This window comes from Notolepis coatsorum, assembly GCF_963971535.1.
Source record: "Notolepis coatsorum genome assembly, chromosome: 1".
Classification (NCBI taxonomy): Eukaryota; Metazoa; Chordata; class Actinopteri; order Aulopiformes; family Paralepididae; genus Notolepis; species Notolepis coatsorum.
The window spans coordinates 314738442-314755657 of NC_140165.1; the positions used below are offsets into that span (position 1 = coordinate 314738442).

Genomic DNA, 17216 nt, shown 5'->3' on the forward strand with positions numbered 1-17216 from the left:
TGTGACGCCGGTTCCTTTCACTTATCCCAACATTTGTAGATCAGCTCAGGTGAAGGAGATGATGAGAGGAAGCCATGTTTGTTCATATGAACCATAAGGCATATTATCTCTGCTCTCGCTCTCTCTCTGGTCAGGTGGCTCCTCTCAGACCCCCTGCCGATACCCTCGTCTTCATCATCTGACCTCCTCGCCTCTATCCCTCCTCTCCACCCCCCCCCCCATCCTCACATTCTATCCTCCCCTCTCTCCTCTCTTCTGCCCCCTTCTCCCTCCTCCTACCCTCTCCTCCCTCCCCCCAAAATGGCATCTTTAGGTGGACTTCCTACAGGAAACCCAGGGGCTCCACTGGGGAGAATCTCCATTCAAACAACAACACAGCAGGGCCCAAGCCATACTACCACTACTACCGCTCACACTGGTAGGAAATGAAGACCGGAGACAGAGGCAACACAGAGGAGGCAACAGAGAGGAGGGCAACAGAGAGGAGGCAACAGAGAGGCAAGAGAGAGGCAACAGAGAGGAAACACAGGAGGCAAGAGAGAGGCAACAGAGAGGCAAGAGAGGGGAGGCAACAGAGAGGAGGCAACAGAGAGGAGGCAACAGAGAGGCAACAGAGAGGAGGCAACAGAGAGGCAACAGAGAGGCAAGAGAGAGGAGGCAACAGAGAGGAGGCAACAGAGAGGAGGCAACAGAGAGGAGGCAACAGAGAGGAGGCAACAGAGGCAACAGAGAGGAGGCAACAGAGAGGAGGCAACACAGAGGCAAGAGAGAGGCAACAGAGAGGAGGCAACAGAGAGGCAACAGAGAGGCAACAGAGAGGAAACACAGGAGGCAAGAGAGGCAACAGAGAGGCAAGAGAGGGGAGGCAACAGAGAGGAGGCAACAGAGAGGAGGCAACAGAGAGGAGGCAACAGAGGCAACAGAGAGGAGGCAACAGAGAGGAGGCAACAGAGAGGAGGCAACAGAGAGGAGGCAACAGAGAGGAGGCAACAGAGAGGCAAGAGAGGGGAGGCAACAGAGAGGAGGCAACAGAGAGGAGGCAACAGAGAGGAGGCAACAGAGAGGAGGCAACAGAGGCAACAGAGAGGAGGCAACAGAGGAGGCAACAGAGAGGAAACAACAGAGAGGAAACAACAGAGAGGAGGCAACAGGGAGGCAACAGAGAGGAGGCAACAGAGAGGAAACAACAGAGAGGAAACAACAGAGAGGAGGCAACAGAGAGGAGGCAACAGAGAGGAGGCAACAGAGAGGAGGCAACAGAGAGGAGGCAACAGAGAGGCAACAGAGAGGAGGCAACAGAGAGGAGGCAACAGAGAGGAGGCAACAGAGAGGAGAGAGGAGGCAACAGAGAGGAGGCAACAGAGAGGCAACAGAGAGGAGGCAACAGAGAGGAGGCAACAGAGAGGAGGCAACAGAGAGGCAACAGAGAGGAGGCAACAGAGAGGAGGCAACAGAGAGGAGGCAACAGAGAGACAACAGAGAGGAGGCAACAGAGAGGAGGCAACAGAGAGACAACAGAGAGGAGGCAACAGAGAGACAACAGAGAGGAGGCAACAGAGAGACAACAGAGAGGAGGCAACAGAGAGGAGGCAACAGAGAGGAGGCAACAGAGAGGAGGCAACAGAGAGGAGGCAACAGAGAGGAGGCAACAGAGAGGAAACAGAGAGGAGGCAACAGAGAGAGGAAACAGAGAGGAGGCAACAGAGAGGCAAGAGAGGGGAGGCAACAGAGAGGAGGCAACAGAGAGGAGGCAACAGAGAGGAGGCAACAGAGAGGAGGCAACAGAGAGGAGGCAACAGAGAGGCAAGAGAGGGGAGGCAACAGAGAGGAGGCAACAGAGAGGAGGCAACAGAGAGGAGGCAACAGAGAGGAGGCAACAGAGAGGAGGCAACAGAGGCAACAGAGAGGAGGCAACAGAGAGGAGGCAACAGAGAGGAGGCAACAGAGAGGCAAGAGAGGGGAGGCAACAGAGAGGAGGCAACAGAGAGGAGGCAACAGAGAGGAGGCAACAGTGAGGAGGCAACAGAGGCAACAGAGAGGAGGCAACAGAGGAGGCAACAGAGAGGAAACAACAGAGAGGCAACAACAGAGAGGAGGCAACAGGGAGGCAACAGAGAGGAGGCAACAGAGAGGAAACAACAGAGAGGCAACAGAGAGGAGGCAACAGAGAGGAGGCAACAGAGAGGAGGCAACAGAGAGGAGAGAGGAGGCAACAGAGAGGAGGCAACAGAGAAGGCAACAGAGAGGAGGCAACAGAGAGGAGGCAACAGAGAGGAGGCAACAGAGAGGCAACAGAGAGGAGGCAACAGAGAGGAGGCAACAGAGAGGAGGCAACAGAGAGACAACAGAGAGGAGGCAACAGAGAGGAGGCAACAGAGAGACAACAGAGAGACAACAGAGAGGAGGCAACAGAGAGACAACAGAGAGGAGGCAACAGAGAGGAGGCAACAGAGAGGAGGCAACAGAGAGGAGGCAACAGAGAGAGGAAACAGAGAGGAGGCAACAGAGAGGAGGCAACAGAGAGGAGGCAACAGAGAGGAGGCAACAGAGAGGAGGAAACAGAGAGGAGGCAACAGAGAGGAGGAAACAGAGAGGAGGCAACAGAGAGAGGAAACAGAGAGGAGGCAACAGAGAGGAGGCAACAGAGAGGAGGCAACAGAGAGGAGGCAACAGAGAGGAGGCAACAGAGAGGAGGCAACAGAGAGGAGGCAACAGAGAGGAGGCAACAGAGAGGAGGCAACAGAGAGGAGGCAACAGAGAGGAGGCAACAGAGAGGAGGCAACAGAGAGACAAGACAAGGTAGAAACGTGGCGCTTTTTGATTAAATAGTCATGTGTAGAAGAGTGTGTGTGTGTGAGAGTGCACAAGAGTGCACAAACACACCGGGTCCATGGACAACAAACATGCCCAAGGTTATCCTTTAATACGTGTGTACGTGTGTGTGTGTGTGTGTGCGCGCGTGTGTGTGGAAATGAGGGCCGTTTCTTTCTTTTGAGAGTGAAAAGAGAGTTCTTCCAACAAGCTTTTTTTTGCTCCATCGAGCGCCAGCCTCGGACTGTGCTCTCAGCTGAAAACACTGACTCACACACACACACACACACAGAGACACACACACACAAAACGGTCAGGGGCCAAAGTACTCGACGGCGGCACAGAGCCATTCTGGAACCTTCTATTCACACCACGTCAAGAGAACTCGCCGGTTGCCAAAGTGGGGCTTGGGGACCCCCGGTGGTACCAGGAGGGGGTTCCAAGGGCCCCCCCCCCCCCCGCCCGCCCCGAGCAGAATGAGGGATCGTTTCATTCCACCATCATGTCAGCACAACGAGAGAATGTATAAGGTATTCTTCGGTTTCTCCCTCTACACACCGGTTACCTGCTAGGTTTTAAGTACAGAAATGCAATTCCCTACTAAATCATTATCCCAAGAAACAAATCTATTCTCAAACGTGGGGTTCCCTGGGACAATATCTAGCAGTAAACCCGCATGGTCTCATATGCGTAGCCTATTAATTTCGGGAGCGAGGTCGGGAAATCCTCGGTATAATTCATAACGCTGCATTCTGAGCCCGCCGGGCCAACAAACATTACCCCCCCCCCCCCCCCCCCCGAGCGAGTAAGAAATATGGTAGATGCTTTCTGTGTGATTACAGCGGCAACAAATCCTACCTGTGGAACTCCAGGCAGTGGCCTCATTTCATTGGCGGCGTGGCGCCTCACAGTCATAACCTCTTATCTATGGACTTTGCTGAGTCATGGAAATGCCGCCGTGGCCAATAGCCAAGCAGCGGGGTTACCGATGGCTGTCATTGATTGGTTGATCTCCCTGTGCACAGAGCTGAAAGGGCACATACCAGGAACACAGCCTGAAGCTCGCCTCGCACACTCCTCTCTACATTCTCTCTCCTTTACCTCCCTTCTCTCTCTCTCTCTCTCCTCTCCCTTATTCCTCTGTCTAGATCTGTTCTGCCAGCTTCTCTCTCTCTCTCTCTCTCTCTCTCTCCTTTATTCCTCTGTCTAGATCTGTTCTGCCAGCTTCTCTCTCTCTCTCTCTCTCTGTCTCCTTTATTCTCTCTCTTGTCTGTCTGTCTCCCTCTCTACCTCTCTCCTCTGTCTAGATCTGGTCTCTCTCTCCCTCCCTCCCTCCCTCCCTCCCCCTCACTCCCTCTCTCCTCTGTCTAGATCTGGTCTCTCTCTCACTCTCTCTCCCCCTACCTCCCGCCCTCCCTCCCTCATTCCTACTCTCTTGTCCCGAGTCCGTCCCGCCCCCTTTGCCCTTCCTCCATGGTTCCAAATGGTCCCTGCTCCTTTGCCCCGCCGTCCCCCCCAATCTGTTGTGTAATTGTATCTGGAGTAGCGACGCAGCGCTGCCCGTGTCCAGAGGTCACCATTCCACAGTGGCCTACATCCTGGTCCCTCGTCCCCATGGCCACCATTCATCCCCCCCCCCCCCCCCCGCCGCCCTCCTCCCCCCCCCTCCTCCTTTGTCACCGGGGGAAATATGGCGGCAGACTCAAGCCGCCCCGACAAAGCCACGCTAGCCCCCCCCCCATTCATCATCATATATATATATATAATATAACCCCCTTTCTATTTCACTGGCACGATCCATTAGTAATGCATTTGTATCGGAAGGCCAATACCATATCGGGGTGGGGTCGGAATACGGGGGTGAACTGCGTGCATTAGAGGAGACCTCTCGTATCGATTGATCTCCTCTGGAAGTCTTTTCAATACTCTTGGGTGAACATTTGTTACAAAGAGCTTTGGAAAGCTATGCGAGTGTAATGTATGCGTGCGTGCGTGCGTGCGTGTGTGTGTGTGAGTGTGCATGTTTCCAAAAATCACCATTTAGTTATTCAAATGAAATCCCTCAGATAGTAGGCCGGCTGGGTCCCAGGGTGGGTTTTCACTCAGTTCACGGCCATAATTCTATCATTCGAGACAAGGGAACGAAACTGGCCCTTGATCAGAACCCGAGGGTCAAGTGTACAGAGGCCTTTGTGCCCGAGCGGCGATCGCCATCTGCAAATCTGTAATGAGGGAGCGGAGCCGAAACAGTGCCGAGACAGACGGAGAGAAAGAGAGAGAGAGAGAGAAAGGGAGAGTGAGAGAGAGAGAATAGAACCCCAGTTCAACCGAGGCGGGCACACTTTCTAATGGAAATTCAGATACAATCATCCCAGAATGCACTTCTCTCTGCCTAATAATCAGCTGCTGGAACAAGGTGGCCATTGAGAGATGGGGGTGTGGGGGGGGGGGGGGGGGGGCACTGTAATCTGCTCCACTAAACTCCAAAGCTGCCCGCTATAATTTGCTCCCTTCTCCATCACGACACACACAGGGCTGCCTTCCACCGACTCGCTGACTCACAAGAAAACCGCTAACGTCCACTTTTAGTCGAAGCAGACGGACGGAAGTCACGTTGTTTTCCACGACCGTGCCAGAAGATGACCGGCTCTCTCTCTCCGTGCGACCGGCCGCCAGGCAGAGCCTCTCCCTGGGTCGGCGGCACACAGGCGCGCGCCCCTCTCTCTGCGAAACCCTGCCGATTGACCGTAGTATTCGGGTGGTGGCCATTTTGCCAAGATTGGGAAGGAGTGCAGGGGATGCACAACCTGAGCATTAGGGGGGCGGGAATCAAGAGGCCTCACGATACGATACTATCACGATACTCGAGTCACGATACGATAGTATTGCGATTCAAAATGTATTGAGATATTAATATTGCGATATATTGCGATTTATTACCTTTTTTCAACTGCAAAGTAAAACTTTGTCAACATGTTTTATCTAATCAAATAAAGTTTCCAGTCTGTTCATCTCACTTCAATCATTTTTATTGCAGAACATGGGATTTTCTCAAGCAGACGGATGTCAACACTGTAATCTGTGTTGCATGTACCTGACAAACTGAACTGTTTGTATTACAGTCATATTCCAACTTAACTGAATGCACACATGTGGGTGTGTGTGGACTACTGTACTACTACAGGTATTGAAATGAACAATGCAACTTCCCAACGGCCTTGTATCGATACAGTATCGCCACGCAAAGTATCGCGATACTATACTCAGTATACTGTATCGATATTTTCCCCCACCACTACCAAGCGTCCCAACCTGGCCGCCGTGTGAATAATATGGTATATAACTATATATCGTCCGGGTTTCACAGAGAGAGCGTATCTGTGCCGGCGAGCCAACTGCCGTCTCATTCTCAGGTGGACATGAATGGCAAATGGTGCATTTTATACATCTCTTTTGTCCAAAGAGCTTTACAATTTTTGTTCCTCATATTCACCCATTCACTCACACACTCACACGCCGACGGCGACCATGCAAGGTGCCAACCTGCTCATCGGGAGCAGTTAGTGGTTAAGTGTCTTGCTCAAGGACACTTCAACACGCTGCCCCGGGAGGAGGAGTGGGAATCAAACCGGGAACCATCAGATTACCAGACGGTCTACCGCTCTACCTCCTGAGCCACTGTCGCCCCCGCGTGTACCATGGTTGATGGGACATAAAGAGCCAGGAGTCGGCACTGAAATGAGACGGAAAGGGGAAGGAAGAGGTGGTGTGTTGCAGGCCAAGAAGCCCTGCATCGTCCCCAGGTCATAGCTGGACCCGCTGATTCAGGACAGACCCGACACCAACAGGTTCCAGTGTTTTCCAGTTACCCTTCCCATGTGATTATTACTGATCCAGCACAGAGAAATCAAAGCAGGACTTAGCCTATAAAACAATAGTCAAGATTCAAGATGATTTATTATTATCATATGCACAGTTAAAGAGACAGTTTGCCGTACAATGAAAAACTTAGGGCTAGATCCACAAAGAATGGATTGCACGGTGCTAATTGCACCCTTACTACAATGCGTTAAAATGGGGGACCCTAAACAAGATGAAAGTCTTTCTCTGGTCTGCATCCCCTTAACAATTGTGTGTATTGAGCCGTACTGTATTGTACCCATTCTGCAATCTGTTAATAAAATGTTCATTCAATCATATCACCTCAGCGCGGTGCAATTAGCAGCACTGTGCAATCTCCATTCTTTGTGGATCTAGCCCATAGTTTGCTAGTCCGCTCTGAACACAAATTCACACAATACTTTTCTGGAATGAACAACTTAAATACAAGCGAATGCTAAGTAAAAATAATAAAGAGTAGAGGCACTTTCACTCCTTTTACATGCAAGTGTCTGCATGACATGCAACATACCACCAGTTTGAACCTAGGAAACTAGCTTTCAAACCCGATCAGAGGAAGTATCCTCATCTGTGTGGACTAGACCTGCCCTCCTTTTAGTTAATCCCATCAACATGTTCTAGAACAGGGGCTCACAGCTCTCTTGTCTGCAGCCCAGCGACGGGCTGGGGTGAGTGGGTACACTTCTCGCCTGCCTGCCTGCCCGGGCAAATGGCAGTGCATTTAGAGGAAGAGGATGCTTCCTGGAGAGGCGTGACTGCACTGCAAAGGGCCCAATCAGACGCAACACTATGGGCCGACTGCTGCTAATGAATTTACTTTGGAGCAGAGGTACTGGCTATCTTACCGTGTGTGTTTGTTTACTTCCTCCAGAACATGGCCTTTGCAATAAAGCCGATGGGAATCAAGGAACATTAAAAGTCAACAAACACCACCACAAGAAGAATAGTCAGGAAGGTGAGGCCAGTGCCAGCCTTACTAGCCCAGTTTCACTGGATATACTGGTCTCCAGTGCAGAGAAACCATTGAACAGCAAATGTCCGCTACAGAGAAAGTGAAACCACTGGATATACAGGATATATATCCAGTTAGCTGCTGGGCGATTTAATCAAGTTCTCATTTCAATTTACGACTTTGGCTTCCCAGTGATCGTGAAAACAAGATAAAAACGATTGTGCCACATGCCGTGTTGCTCTCATTTCGTCTCGTGTTGTAAATGCAGCGCACCCTTCCTTCACAGAGGTGCGCTCCGCCCCCCCAACAGTAGTTTGAACGTGTGTCGAGAGGGACATGTTCTCCAGTTGTTTTGAAACGTCTTTGGTCACTTGTAAGAAGACGACAGAAAGGCAGCCTTCGGTCGAGAAGAAAGCTAAAAACAAACTCGGACCTCATCATACGGTGTTCTCAAATCGACGAGTATTAGTTGTTTAATAATCGTGATGTCAATATCAATCAAAATAACTGATTAGTTACGATTCCTGTTTTTGGGACCATAAATCGCAAAACCGTCCCTATATCCAGTACGGAAGAAATCATCGCTTCCTCTGGGGAAACCTTTTCAAAAACACTCTCTCTCTGGGATCAGATAAAGCCTCTATCTTCTAATCTCCTGCCAGTAGATGGGGAGGGATAGAAGACGTATCACACACGGGGTGACGGAACAGGACGGGCTGAAGCCCCCGGCTGGCTGGAAGCCTCTCGGTCTTAAAGGCCTTATCAATTCACACACTTATCCCTCGCTCTCCGAATCCTCTGACGGAGAGAGGTTGACGGCTGACCTTAAATCAATACGGCGCGCTTGTCAGGAGAAACAACACAAGGCGCCCAGATCTTGCTCAAATGTATTGCACGGTTCCTTCTTCCAAGATGCAGTATAAAGCAAAGCCAGACCGGAACAGTGTGTAAAAAAGAAAAGGGCCTGAGGAGGAAATCTCTCCCTGTGTGTGTGTTCTTTCTCTGACTGAATGGGAGTGGCTGGCCTCGACGACGTACGGTTACCGCCGTTATGCAGTGGCGGCAGCAGCACGGTTTTTAACAACTCTGTGTGAATCCCCTTTGGCGTACGAAAACACACACCGCTAAACGCAGGGCTGACACAGGTAAACGTTAACCTGTTCCATCAGGGGAGGGTTCTATACCCCAGTTTCAATCGACGTCTCTCAAGCCATCTCGTTGTTGCACCTCACACAGCACAGCACTGCAGCAAGGGAGCAAGCAAGGCAATTTTTAAGTATCCAGGAGACAGTTACACTTAATTGCTGAGCAGATACCTTAAGACTCCTGTACTGTTTTTAAAGGGAGACTGGGGAGTGTGTCCTCTTCAGGCCTTTTAATGGTATGTGTCCAGATAAAGTGAATAGAGAGGAGGAAAGTGACACAGCCTTGACACACACAGAGGCGTATTTCACACACATTAGCAAGACTGTGCCAGGCAACCAGGACAACTAACTTTGATCAAATGATTTCTGGAAGTTAATGGGGCATTTAACAAGCGAGAGACAAGAGAGAGAGAGAGAGAGTGTGTGTGAGGTTAGAAGTGGGTGTCCTCGGTCGTGTTTAACAGCGTATACAGCACACCCTGCACCACCTAAAACAACAGATAAGGCCTAGCATTCCTCTCCCGGCAAATGAAATGCTGTCTAAACAAGTGAAAGCCCCTTTTCATTTACACGAGCCGGGGCCGTTGCATCAGAAAAAATTAACAAACCTAATTGTGTGAGTTGCTTGCTGCCCCATTCATTTCTCTATAGCAGAAGACAAGTCAACAAGTCTGGTGTGAATAGCTAAAGAAAGTATAGGCTGTTACATTACACGAGGCATTTCACCATTGGGACGGATTTTCCAACCCAAGTATCGTAAGGTATTTTAATAATTCGGTGTAGTAGACTCATTGCGTTTAAAAGGCAAAAATGAGGGAAAAAATTCTCCAGGCCTGACAAGCCCACAGTGCATTCCAGTTTTGTTGGGAGCAATTTCCATGTTCGGACGTCATTTCTTTCTATAACCCCCACCCACCCCCTTTCTCCTCGTGAAACATCCCAGTTAAACCATAATAACCTACAATAGAAGAAGCCTTGCTTCATGTGAATCAGGCAAAACATAGTTTGTATAAATAAAGGCTCCCACTCACACAGCTACATCATGCCCCCAGGAGACGAGCTATAATGAAACCACAATTCCTTGTTGTTATTATTCACTGCATTTTGTATGTTGGAAAAGTGAAGGAGACCCCCCCCCTTCACACACACACACAAACACTGTTGTTTAGTAGTCCAAATCGCCCACCACTCACACGTATTATTCAAGAGGGGACGACTAGTAGCCTACTATACTAGTACATACCATGGCATTCCTGCCTCTCTCGTCCACTCCTTTCTCTCTCTCCTGGGTCCTCCAAGCGATTCACAGCCGGGTTGTGGAGGAAGAGTAGTGTTTATTAATAAAAAAGAGAAAAATATCTCCCCCCCCCTATAATAATACTCGCATAAATAAATGTCCTTTTTTGTTCAGATATCTGGCTATACCACTCCCCGGAGGGGAAAAAAAGTCAAGTCTTCATTTTCACAAGTGAGAAGTTTGAGAGAAAAACATTATGCTTTTTCTCATTCGAGAGAGAATTAGATTTGTCCTCCAGAAAGACGCTCCTAGTTTGTTTGTCCCCAGAAAGACGCTCCTAGTTTGGTTGTCCCCAGAAAGACGCTCCTAGTTTGTCCGCCTCTGAGACGCGCGTCTTGTGGGGGAAAGAGAGAGAGGGGCGTTGGAGAAAGAGAGCCCTGTGTTTCGTTGTGTCTTCTTTCTCTCTCTCTCTTGCTCCTCCAACCACGTTGTTTTGACCAATTATTATTCCCTTTGTTATGTCCTAAATAAAGCGTCCACGCAAGGACACAATAAGATCCCTGTTGTGTCCTATTATATTTACAGACGCGGCGCGACTCTCCGACGAACCACCGCAAGTCCGTCTTCGTGTTCTTTCTTATTCTCACACCGCGGTCTAAAAATGTGGGACGGCGTGGAGAAGTGTGTTTTTTTTTCCTTCTTCAGCTTCCCAATAATGGCGGACCTTCTCCCGAATCCAGCATCTCCTCCTCCTATTCGGGGAGGGAGGGAGAGAGGGGTGGAGAGAGAGAATGGAGAGAGAGAGCTGTACGACACAGCGTTGAGTCTCGCCCAGTGGCGCATGGACACAATTACACACACGCACACACACACACACACACACACACACACACACTTTGTGAATATTTTTCTAAATACTATTCATAACTCCCCAGTAGGCCTTCCTATATTTGGTTTGAAGCCTTACCGTTTAAGTATTTGATAATGCTTGCAATCTTAATGCAATCTCACTTTATACCATGAAGGTTATGTCTGTGCCTAGTCTAAAAAACATTCATGATTCTATATTCTATTATATTCAGATTTATTATATTGCAGAGTTGGAGAGATGAAAATGTGTTCAGTCATTGCGATTTTGTATCCCCACCGGACCGCGCCCGCAGCTAATCTACAAACAGGGCCCATTTGGATCAGGATGGGGCGTTTGTCATGGATGCTTGAATATTTTTCTGATCAGTCAACGACAAGTATATTATTTCAATACATTTCTATCCATTTGTCCATTGGAATACATATATTATGAAGTCTGAAGTTACACCTTTTGAGCTGGTAAGTAATCAGCTCTCTGACACCTGTTTAAAACATACCATAGTGAATTTAGTCATTCGTATACGACCTATGTATTAAAACATGTATTCATTCATTTCCATCATTGTCCATTGAAATAAGCCCTGCCCCCTTTCATAACTCATGAATCTTATGGGACTTATGGGAGGTGTCAATGACTGCACTGTATATCCAAAGTTTTAAAGGTTTATTTCACCCAAATAGTTTTAAAGGTTTATTGCATCCAATAGTGTAATAGTGTGTGATAGTGTATATATAGTACATATAGTCAGTGGTGCATTGGTGATTTCATAGCTGGTTGCACTATGTTTTAATGACGCCATGTGCACGCACGCTCCCGCGCATGTGCATAAATGTTCCCTAGCGTGCACACAGACTAAAGACAATGCCTAATTGCCTCTAGGAATGGAATGTAACACATTTCATTCACAAGTTTCGTGTGAATGTATCTGAGAATGTATTTGAACACACCTGACGCCCTGAGCTATTGTTATGCAAAGTAGCCAGGTGGGTTGGCGAGTTGGCGCATCAGTCAGGTGCAGCGCATTATTGTGTGCACGTCCATGCATGTGCGTGCGCGTGCGCATGCTTCTGCTCACAGACCCGGTTGCACATGACCAACGCACCCCTGCATATAGTACTCAGTGTATATAGTACACAGTAGTACTCAGTGTCAGTTGTATATAGTAGTACTCTGTGGGTATAGTTCATAGTAGCATTCAATGTGTATAGTAAATGGTAGTACTCAGTGTGTATATAGTACATAGTAGTACTCAGTGTATATTGTACATAGTAGTACTCAGTGTATATACTACATATTAGTACTCAGTGTGTATAACACACAGCAGCAGTCTGCCCCCCAACCTCCACCCCCACCAGGCAGCAACGACGAGCGCAATCTCCGCTACGCCATCCGACCGCCCACGTCATGGAGACCTTTGAGCGGCTGGTCCTGCAGCACCTCAAGCCCCTGGTGAGTGACTCCCTGGACCCCCTGCAGTTTGCTTACCAGGAAAACATTGGTGTGGAGGACGCCATCACCTACATGCTCCACAGGGCCTATACACACCTGGAGAGACCATCACCTACATGCTCCACAGAGCCTATACACACCTGGAGAGACCATCACCTACATGCTCCACAGGGCTATACACACCTGGAGAGACCATCACCTACATGCTCCACAGAGCCTATACACACCTGGAGAGACCATCACCTACATGCTCCACAGGGCTATACACACCTGGAGAGACCATCACCTACATGCTCCACAGGGCTATACACACCTGGAGAGACCATCACCTACATGCTCCACAGAGCCTACACACACCTGGAGAGACCATCACCTACATGCTCCACAGGGCTATACACACCTGGAGAGACCATCACCTACATGCTCCACAGAGCCTATACACACCTGGAGAGACCATCACCTACATGCTCCACAGGGCTATACACACCTGGAGAGACCATCACCTACATGCTCCACAGAGCCTATACACACCTGGAGAGACCATCACCTACATGCTCCACAGGGCCTATACACACCTGGAGAGACCATCACCTACATGCTCCACAGGGCCTATACACACCTGGAGAGACCATCACCTACATGCTCCACAGGGCTATACACACCTGGAGAGACCATCACCTACATGCTCCACAGAGCCTATACACACCTGGAGAGACCATCACCTACATGCTCCACAGGGCTATACACACCTGGAGAGACCATCACCTACATGCTCCACAGGGCCTATACACACCTGGAGAGACCATCATCTACATGCTCCACAGGGCTATACACACCTGGAGAGACCATCACCTACATGCTCCACAGAGCCTATACACACCTGGAGAGACCATCACCTACATGCTCCACAGGGCTATACACACCTGGAGAGACCATCACCTACATGCTCCACAGGGCCTATACACACCTGGAGAGACCATCACCTACATGCTCCACAGGCCTATACACACCTGGAGAGACCATCACCTACATGCTCCACAGGGCTATACACACCTGGAGAGACCATCACCTACATGCTCCACAGGGCTATACACACCTGGAGAGACCATCACCTACATGCTCCACAGGCCTATACACACCTGGAGAGACCATCACCTACATGCTCCACAGGGCTATACACACCTGGAGAGACCATCACCTACATGCTCCACAGGGCCTATACACACCTGGAGAGACCATCACCTACATGCTCCACAGGGCCTATACACACCTGGAGAGACCATCACCTACATGCTCCACAGGGCTATACACACCTGGAGAGACCATCACCTACATGCTCCACAGGGCCTATACACACCTGGAGAGACCATCACCTACATGCTCCACAGGGCTATACACACCTGGAGAGACCATCACCTACATGCTCCACAGAGCCTATACACACCTGGAGAGACCATCACCTACATGCTCCACAGGGCTATACACACCTGGAGAGACCATCACCTACATGCTCCACAGGGCTATACACACCTGGAGAGACCATCACCTACATGCTCCACAGGGCCTATACACACCTGGAGAGACCATCACCTACATGCTCCACAGGGCTATACACACCTGGAGAGACCATCACCTACATGCTCCACAGGGCTATACACACCTGGAGAGACCATCACCTACATGCTCCACAGGGCCTATACACACCTGGAGAGACCATCACCTACATGCTCCACAGGGCTATACACACCTGGAGAGACCATCACCTACATGCTCCACAGGGCTATACACACCTGGAGAGACCATCACCTACATGCTCCACAGGGCCTATACACACCTGGAGAGACCATCACCTACATGCTCCACAGGGCCTATACACACCTGGAGAGACCATCACCTACATGCTCCACAGGGCCTATACACACCTGGAGAGACCATCACCTACATGCTCCACAGGGCCTATACACACCTGGAGAGACCATCACCTACATGCTCCACAGGGCCTATACACACCTGGAGAGACCATCACCTACATGCTCCACAGAGCCTATACACACCTGGAGAGACCATCACCTACATGCTCCACAGGGCCTACACACACCTGGAGAGACCATCACCTACATGCTCCACAGGGCCTATACACACCTGGAGAGACCATCACCTACATGCTCCACAGGGCCTACACACCTGGAGAGACCATCACCTACATGCTCCACAGGGCTATACACACCTGGAGAGACCATCACCTACATGCTCCACAGGGCTATACACACCTGGAGAGACCATCACCTACATGCTCCACAGAGCCTATACACACCTGGAGAGACCATCACCTACATGCTCCACAGAGCCTAGACACACCTGGAGAGACCATCACCTACATGCTCCACAGGGCTATACACACCTGGAGAGACCATCACCTACATGCTCCACAGAGCTACACACACCTGGAGAGACCATCACCTACATGCTCCACAGAGCCTACACACACCTGGAGAGACCATCACCTACATGCTCCACAGAGCCTATACACACCTGGAGAGACCATCACCTACATGCTCCACAGAGCCTATACACACCTGGAGAGACCATCACCTACATGCTCCACAGGGCTATACACACCTGGAGAGACCATCACCTACATGCTCCACAGGGCTATACACACCTGGAGAGACCATCACCTACATGCTCCACAGGCTATACACACCTGGAGAGACCATCACCTACATGCTCCACAGGGCTATACACACCTGGAGAGACCATCACCTACATGCTCCACAGGGCTATACACACCTGGAGAGACCATCACCTACATGCTCCACAGAGCCTATACACACTGGAGAGACCATCACCTACATGCTCCACAGGGCTATACACACCTGGAGAGACCATCACCTACATGCTCCACAGGGCTATACACACCTGAGAGACCATCACCTACATGCTCCACAGGGCTATACACACCTGGAGAGACCATCACCTACATGCTCCACAGAGCCTATACACACCTGGAGAGACCATCACCTACATGCTCCACAGGGCTATACACACCTGGAGAGACCATCACCTACATGCTCCACAGGGCTATACACACCTGGAGAGACCATCACCTACATGCTCCACAGGGCTATACACACCTGGAGAGACCATCACCTACATGCTCCACAGGGCTATACACACCTGGAGAGACCATCACCTACATGCTCCACAGGGCTATACACACCTGGAGAGACCATCACCTACATGCTCCACAGGGCTATACACACCTGGAGAGACCATCACCTACATGCTCCACAGGGCCTATACACACCTGGAGAGACCATCACCTACATGCTCCACAGGGCCTATACACACCTGGAGAGACCATCACCTACATGCTCCACAGGGCTATACACACCTGGAGAGACCATCACCTACATGCTCCACAGAGCCTATACACACCTGGAGAGACCATCACCTACATGCTCCACAGGGCTATACACACCTGGAGAGACCATCACCTACATGCTCCACAGGGCTATACACACCTGGAGAGACCATCACCTACATGCTCCACAGAGCCTATACACACCTGGAGAGACCATCACCTACATGCTCCACAGAGCCTATACACACCTGGAGAGACCATCACCTACATGCTCCACAGGGCTATACACACCTGGAGAGACCATCACCTACATGCTCCACAGAGCCTAGACACACCTGGAGAGACCATCACCTACATGCTCCACAGAGCCTATACACACCTGGAGAGACCATCACCTACATGCTCCACAGAGCCTATACACACCTGGAGAGACCATCACCTACATGCTCCACAGGGCCTATACACACCTGGAGAGACCATCACCTACATGCTCCACAGGGCTATACACACCTGGAGAGACCATCACCTACATGCTCCACAGGGCCTATACACACCTGGAGAGACCATCACCTACATGCTCCACAGAGCCTATACACACCTGGAGAGACCATCACCTACATGCTCCACAGGGCCTATACACACCTGGAGAGACCATCACCTACATGCTCCACAGAGCCTATACACACCTGGAGAGACCATCACCTACATGCTCCACAGGGCCTATACACACCTGGAGAGACCATCACCTACATGCTCCACAGGGCTATACACACCTGGAGAGACCATCACCTACATGCTCCACAGGGCTATACACACCTGGAGAGACCATCACCTACATGCTCCACAGGGCCTATACACACCTGGAGAGACCATCACCTACATGCTCCACAGGGCTATACACACCTGGAGAGACCATCACCTACATGCTTCACAGAGCCTATACACACCTGGAGAGACCATCACCTACATGCTCCACAGGGCCTATACACACCTGGAGAGACCATCACCTACATGCTCCACAGAGCCTATACACACCTGGAGAGACCATCACCTACATGCTCCACAGGGCCTATACACACCTGGAGAGACCATCACCTACATGCTCCACAGGGCTATACACACCTGGAGAGACCATCACCTACATGCTTCACAGGGCCTATACACACCTGGAGAGACCATCACCTACATGCTCCACAGGGCCTATACACACCTGGAGAGACCATCACCTACATGCTTCACAGGGCTATACACACCTGGAGAGACCATCACCTACATGCTCCACAGGGCCTATACACACCTGGAGAGACCATCACCTACATGCTCCACAGGGCTATACACACCTGGAGAGACCATCACCTACATGCTCCACAGGGCCTATACACACCTGGAGAGACCATCACCTACATGCTTCACAGGGCCTATACACACCTGGAGAGACCATCACCTACATGCTCCACAGGGCCTATACACACCTGGAGAGACCATCA

At 50.4% G+C, this 17216-nt stretch overlaps 1 protein-coding gene across 1 annotated transcript in view; it reads right to left on the reverse strand.

Annotated features, from left to right (window-relative positions):
• Positions 1–10792, reverse strand: part of arhgap35a (Rho GTPase activating protein 35a) — a gene marked incomplete at its 3' end in the record, with an annotated part of 131166 nt that extends 120374 nt beyond the window's left edge. The window contains exon 1 of the mRNA XM_084311644.1: positions 10052–10792. The remainder of the gene's footprint in view (positions 1–10051) is intronic.
• Positions 10793–17216: the final 6424 nt, after the last annotated feature.